Below are 7,428 nucleotides of genomic sequence, written 5' to 3'. Positions count from 1 at the left end.
TGGTTTTCCCAAGGTAAGAAAGCTGCTAATGGGTAGCAGAGTGTGATACAGGTCTCAGAATCCTAACTTCCTGATCCTGCCGTGTGCCCCCCGGCTTCTCCTTCCCATACCCTGTTGTGATAACCAAAGCTATCCCCAGACACTGGCAAATTTCCTCCATAGGAGGACAAAAATCACATCTTTTAAGAACATGTATCTCTATTATTACTGCTATATACATATATCTGTTTGTTTATTTCCATGGTCCCATTATTTGAATTATAGATGCGTATTTTTATCCATTTACTCTTTCCACATGCAAGTTAATGGTTACAAAATTAATGTGTACAGGGCCTGGGGATTTAGCTCAGGGGCACAGCACCTGCCTGGCAAGCACGAGGTCGTGAGTTCAATTCCGGCAACGGGAAAAAAAAAAAAAAAAATTAATGTGTATTTTTGAAGAAAATTTAGAAAAAGAATTACCTAACTATGTCCCTTAAAAGCAGCTTAGTTAAAATGTTGGTATATTTCTCTGGAGCTTCTGTATATTATCTTTTATGTTTTCAAATAAAGTTAATAATATTAAATAAGAAAATTTTATAAGAAACATTTTCTATCTCATTAATTATTTTCAATTTTTTTATTTTTAAAGAGAATAAATATAATTGAAAAAACATTAGAAACAATACAAAATTTCACTAAACAAGATGATAAGAATTCAACAATGGTTGTTAAATTGCATGATGTTGTCTTCAAATTAGTTGTTCAGATTACCAGATATGTACACTCAAAATTGGTCAAAAAAAATTTAAGCATTACCTGTTCCTTTCAATAGACAAGTAGAAATCAGCAGTACAATTGTCCCCACTATCCTGTGTATATACATATATATTTTTCCCTTCTTTCTTTCTTTTCTCCTTTCCCTCATCCCAGTTGTTCTTTCCCTTTGAGCAGTTTCTTTCCCTGTCAAAGTACCTAATGTATCTTTTAGATTTTATTTACTCTTTTGGGTTCTTACATTAGGAAGACACATTATTTCTAAACAACTTTAAAGATTTTCTAGTATTATATAAATAAATCCCATACATAAATATATCATATCTAGTTTTTTAAATTTAGGGTTTCATTCTAAGTAAGTAGATTGTAAACACTACTACACTGAAGTCTTTGGGAATATCTCTGATTGTTTCTTCAATATAAATTCCCAGAGTTGAGTTCTTGGGCTAAAGGAAGAAAATTGGTTTATTGTCACATTCTCAAATTGAATTACACTTTTGACAAAGAAAATGAAAGTAGTCATTTCCCTAAAACTTTGCCAACATTAATTTTAAACTTTAAATTTTTTTAATTTTAAGTATTATTTAACCTATTTTGGACTATGAGATAGAAGAGTTTTAAATATTTTCATCATTTTATAAATGCTTGTACATCGTGTTACTCTTTTCTATGGATTATTTACCCTTTTATATCAAGATTAGTAAAAGCTCCTATGCATTTAAAATTTTGAATCATTTGTCAAATAGAATGTCATTTTTTTCTTCAAATTTTGTCGTTTATTTTCATTTTGGGCAATGTAATTTGTCTTTTAACTCTATATAATGTCAAAATCCAAAAAACTACATTATGATTTTATGTTGCACTGGACTGAATTTAAGAATTAATTGTGGGGAATTGGCGTTGGTGTAACATGAAGCCTTATCATATATGAACATTAGTTCTTTTTTTTTTCTTCCTTAAAAAAGAGAGCGATTTCTTGCCCAGAAAAATGGTTTCTTTCATAATGGGCACACACATTTCCTAATTCCCAATTTATCATGATCATGTTTCATTACTATCAGATAGGGTTGATTTTTCATTGTGTTTTCTAACTGATTCTCCTTGCCATGTTCTCTGTCCTTTAAAATAGTTTCTGTTTCTAAAAAAACATCCTATTCTTTACACACAGTGTGTATTTTTTAAATGTTATTGACACAGGTTTTAATTTCTCTAACATTTAAAAGTTTTTATTAGTCTTTCATTTATGGGTGATGAGGCAGGGGAAGTCTCGCTGGGGATCAGGCCCAGGGCCTTGCGTATGCTAAGCAAGCATTCTACTTTTAAGCTGTATCCTCCTCAGTCCTTGTGGATAGCAATTTAAGAAAATATTCAAGTTCATATTTTTCTTTCTTTTCACATTGTACTGCAGGTCACTTGTACTCTATACTATACAGCACTCTGATGAAAATATATTTAAAGGGCTAGGATGTAGCTTAGTTGTGGAGCACTTGCTTAGGAGTGTGAGGTCCTGGTTTTGATCTCTAACATCAGATAAAAGAAAAAAGATCATATGGCACTTAAATATAGGGCCTCCTGATATATTAAGCAATCTTCTACAACCAGTTTAATAAAATAAGGACTAAAATAAACAGAAAATTGATGTTTAGACATATTCACTAGTTTAGAAAGTAAATTTTAAGTTAACTTCAGTATATTTATTTAAACACTGATTTTTATCTTACTGTGAAATCAGAAAAAAAGTGTCAAAATAGCAGTATTTACTTTTTGAGGATAATAGGTGATGGACAAAAGCAAAATTATTTCTAGAACTTCACTTTATTACTTACAATTTTTCCTAGTAAGGAGCTTTTGATTCATAAATCTGACTCTTACAATTAGCGCATTAAAGCTTCATGTAAAAGTATGTGACTAAAGGCATTTCAGAAACTTGAAAGCAGTTTAGCCAGACTAGGCATTCCTTTTACAATCATAACACTCTTAAAATGCTTAGCATTGGAATCCTTTTCTTTTTCATATATAGTGCAAAGATAAAGCAGCCTCCACTCTTTACCATGGTACAGTGGTACGATCTGTATTACCTCTGAGAGCAGGTGATTTAAATTACTAAAAACCTGTGCAACCTTGGGTAAATCACTTGCTCTCTCTGGGCCTGATTCTTTATTCATTACAAGAGAAACTCAGAATTAAGATTACAAAAGCATTCCTTTCAATTCCAAAATTTTGAAAAGTTTACATTTCAAATTGCCTGTTGTTATTCTTTAGCCTATAATTTATAATCTGATCCCTCAAAATAGATAAGAATTCATGTAAATCAAACTAACTACTTAAAATATGAAAGGGAATGTTAAAAAGTGAACCCTAAGCTTTCATTGCCAACCATGACTGAGTATAGTAGCAGGTACAATACCATCCCTCTTACTTCCGCCTGCCATAAAATTGAACAAATGTTAAAGACACTGAAAAACAGATCATGCAAAACTATATGGTCCTTGACAGTTGAATAATTCACAAGCAGAGCTTACAGTCTCACCTGCTGGAGGACAACTTCCCATTCACAGTATAAGGAACAAAATACTATGATAAGCATGATTCCCCCTGTGAAGTCAAGAGGGAGAGATCGGCATCTGGAGCAGCTGGAGTGGCTGGAATATTCAGGGCAGGACGTCAGCTAGGGTGGAAGTGGGCACAGTGACACCTCCAGAAGTCTGTATGAGATTGCCCTACAAATCTTTGGTCAAAGTCACTACTTGAGGCATCCAAGAAGGAATGACTGTAGGGTGGAAAGAATAACAGACACAGTAGAAGTTGAGTAGTTATAGAAATAGAATTGTTTATCCAGCCAGAGTATGGAAATCTCCTCAATCTCATATAGCATCCAGTTGAAACAACAGGAAGCCTGTACCGTAAGAGTCAGGATCATGTGCCACTTCTAGCCACTTGACAACAGGATAAAATCAAGTCCTGAAGGTATTCACAGAGAAGAGTCAAGGCAAATAAAAGGGGTTTGGGGAGCATCTTGGATTGTGGAAACTCAACTCCACTAAAATAGTAACAAGATTTCACAATACAGGATGATCAGCCAGTTTTGGAAATTACTATGGACTGAAAATTATCACTTTTCAGAAAAAGATAACAGTATCACACACAGTGTCTAGAATATAATGAAAATTACAAGATATGCTAAGAAAAATACAGTCCATGATCAAAAAAGTTAATAGAACTAAACATATCATCACCCAGATATTTAGCTGATAAGGTATTAAAGTAGCTAATACAAATATGCTCAAAGAACTAGAAGAAAATAGTATCAAACTATTAAAGAAATACGTGATTTTAATGAGTGTGTAAATACAAAATCTCACTAGAGAAAATGAATTTATAAGTAAGATAAATTCATGGAGAAAGTACAAAATGGTATGCCCACTTTGGAAATCTTTGTTGTAGTTTCTTAAAAATTATACATATGGCAGACTACTCAACAAAAAAAGAACCAATTACTCATCCAAGTTTTGATACATGCAGTGATCCAGGTGTATCTCCAGAGACTAATATTCAATGAAAAAAATCACCCCCAACATATTACACACTGTATGATTCATTTTATGTAATATTCCTGAAATGGTAAAATTGTAGGAATAGAGAACCGAGAAGTTGCTGCCAAGGGTTAGGGATGTGGCCCAAGTAGAAAAGAAGAAGGTGGATGCCATTATAAAGGAGAAGTATGAGGACCATTGTGATGGTGGACTGGTGTACATCCTGACTGCACCAACGCTCGTGTCTTAGATGGAATTTCAGACTATTATTTTGTAAGATGTTATAGTGAAGGGAAACTAGATAAAGAGTGCGTGAAATACTCTGTATCATTTCTTTAACATGAATGCAAATTTGCAATAGTCTCAAAATAAAATGTTTAATTGAAAGAATGTAAAATACCTGGTAGTGCAGAAAGTCTGTTGCTATGTATTTATACAAAAGAATTTGAAATACATAATTTTAAAAGTCTTGTTTTGTACCACTGATCCGTGGCATGAAATTGTTTCAAGTAAAAAAAAAAAATGCTTATAGCAGCTTTACTCATAATAGTGAAATAGAAATAGCCAAGAACTCCATCAATATAGAGAACAGATAATAAAATTTAAAAATGGATGTATTCCTGCAATGGACAACTATTCAGCAGTAAGAAAGTGAAATAATGCAACATGCAACAAGGATGTACCTCAAAAATATATACTGACTGAAAGAATCTGAACACACACACACACACACACCAATCCATGCTGCATGATCTCATTCACATGATATTCTAGAATAATTCAAACACTATGGACAGCACTCTGGGAAAGGGTAGTACTGAAGACAGATTTACCATCTGGAGTGATGGAAATATTCTAAATCTTGATAAAACCCGACTGTATAGTGTGCTTAAGATCTGAACTTTTTTTAAAAACACACCTTTATAAAGCAAATGGAAATTCTCAGAGATACAGTAAGTGAAGTGAAAAATTCCCTGAATAGAGTACAGGACATTTAAAGATAATAGAAGACTGTGTGCTTAATGATGGATTGAGAGAAATTAATTGATATGAAGAGCAGAGAGAGAGAGAAGTCTGAAAAGAAATGAGCAGAATCACGTGATGTGTGGGATAATATTAAACATCTTAACATACATCTACCAGAAGTGTGGGAAAGAGAAGAGAATGGAAATGAAGTAGTAAGTACCTGTATTTAAAGAAATCATGGCTAAATTTTCTTAGAATTGAAAACATCAAACTGTAAATCAAAGAAATTCAATTAACTGCAAGTAAGACATGTATAATGAAATGCATTTGGCATATCATAGACAATGTGTGAATACTGAAAATGAAAAGGAAATTTTGGAAGAATTAGAGGAAGAAAAGACACAGTGATAAAACAGACTTAGGAGAACAAAATGACATAATGGCAATGACTTCATCAAAAACAAAAGAGGGACCACACTTGGGGGTGCATGTTTCTCACTCCAGCTATGTGGGAGGCTGAGGTAGGAAGATCACAAGTTGGAGGGTAACCTGGACTATACAGCAAGGTTTTGCCTCAAAACAAAAGCAAAAACAAACCAAAAAAGTCCAGAAGACAGCCATGGCATCTTGAAAGTGCTAAAAGTAAAAAAAGTAACAATCCACAATTCTGTTTGCAGAGAAAATATTCCTTACAAATGAGGAAGAAATAAATATATTTTTACATAAAAACAACTTGAGAAACTGTACAAGCAGAGCCACTCTACAAGCTACTCTATAAGAATGTCCTTTTTTCTATTTTTCTGTCTTTCTTTCAGCAGTGGGGATCTAGCCCAGGGCCTTGCGCATACTAGGCAAGTGCTCCACTACTGAGCTCTATCCCCATCCCTGAGAAATCCTATATATGTTCTAGTGGAGTGGAAATAATAACTTAGATACATGGGAGGAAACTTAGATACATGGGAGGGGGGAGAATTGAAAATTCCAAATACATGAATAAACACAAAACACTAAATTATATTCCTTTTAACAAATTTCTTTAAAAACAAGTGAGTAAAAATAACAGTATGGAAGGGTTTATAGAATATGTTGAAGTAAGACATAACAACAATAATACAAAGCCTAGGAAAGGTAGGCAAATAAAATTATCATGCAGTATTGCTGTATCTGTGAATTGGAAAGTAGGCAGGATGATGTGTGAAGTAAATAGAAGCAAGTGGGGAATGGAAAACAGAAAACTACAAAATAAGAATAGGGAAGTAAGAAGTGGGAATTTGGTGTGAAATTGGAAGGATAAAGTGGGATAATAGTGACTGCAAGTACACTGTGATAAGTTTTAATGTCTACTGTTTGTGCTAGAAAAATGTAAAGGTCTAAATAGATGAAACAGAATGCTAAACATATGTGAGGAATGCAAAAGAAGCAACAGAAGAACCAAAAGCAGAAGAGAGAATTAGAAAGTAAACAAGTGGATAGACTTAAATCCCAAGGAATCCACAAAAAGCACTTGTACGTGTTGGTAAGTTCATAAAATTTGCAAGATATAAAATCAATACCCAAAAGTCAGTTGTATATCTGTAAATCACCAATTAACAATATGAAAGGGAAATTAAGAAACTATTCTGTTTATAATAGAATCAAAACAATGAATTACTCAGAAATAAATTTAATCAAGAAGATGTAAGATGGGTCTGGGGATTTAACTCAGAGGCAAAGCGCCTGCCTGGCAAATGCAAGGTCGTGAGTTCAATTCCTGGTACCAGAAGAAAAGCAAAAAAAAACAAAAAAACAAAAAAAGAAGATGTAAGACATATACATGAAAACTACAAGGCATTGTTGAAAGAAACTAAAGAAGATCAAAAAAAGTGGAAGGACATCTTGTGATCCTGGATAGGAAGACTTAATATTGAGGTGACGATATTCCCCAAAATGACCACAGATGTGAATCAATTCCTATCAAAACCTCAACGGCCTTATTTTTGTTGTTGTTTGTGACAGAGTCCCACTATATAGTTCAGGCCGGCCTTGAACTGACTGTAGCCCAGGCTGGCCTCAAAGTCATGGCGACTCTCCTGCCTCAGCTTCCCAAATTCTGGGGGCTGGGGATTTAGCTTAGCTGCACAGTGCCTGCCTGGCAAGCGCAAGGTCATGAAAAAAATTAAAAAAAAAAAAAAAA

The sequence above is a fragment of the Chinchilla lanigera genome, unplaced genomic scaffold, assembly GCF_000276665.1.
Source record: "Chinchilla lanigera isolate Chin_1 unplaced genomic scaffold, ChiLan1.0 scaffold00001, whole genome shotgun sequence".
In the NCBI taxonomy this organism is placed as follows: domain Eukaryota; kingdom Metazoa; phylum Chordata; class Mammalia; order Rodentia; family Chinchillidae; genus Chinchilla; species Chinchilla lanigera.
The sequence above is the reverse complement of the archived record's forward strand: the minus strand, read 5'-3'. Positions refer to the sequence as shown.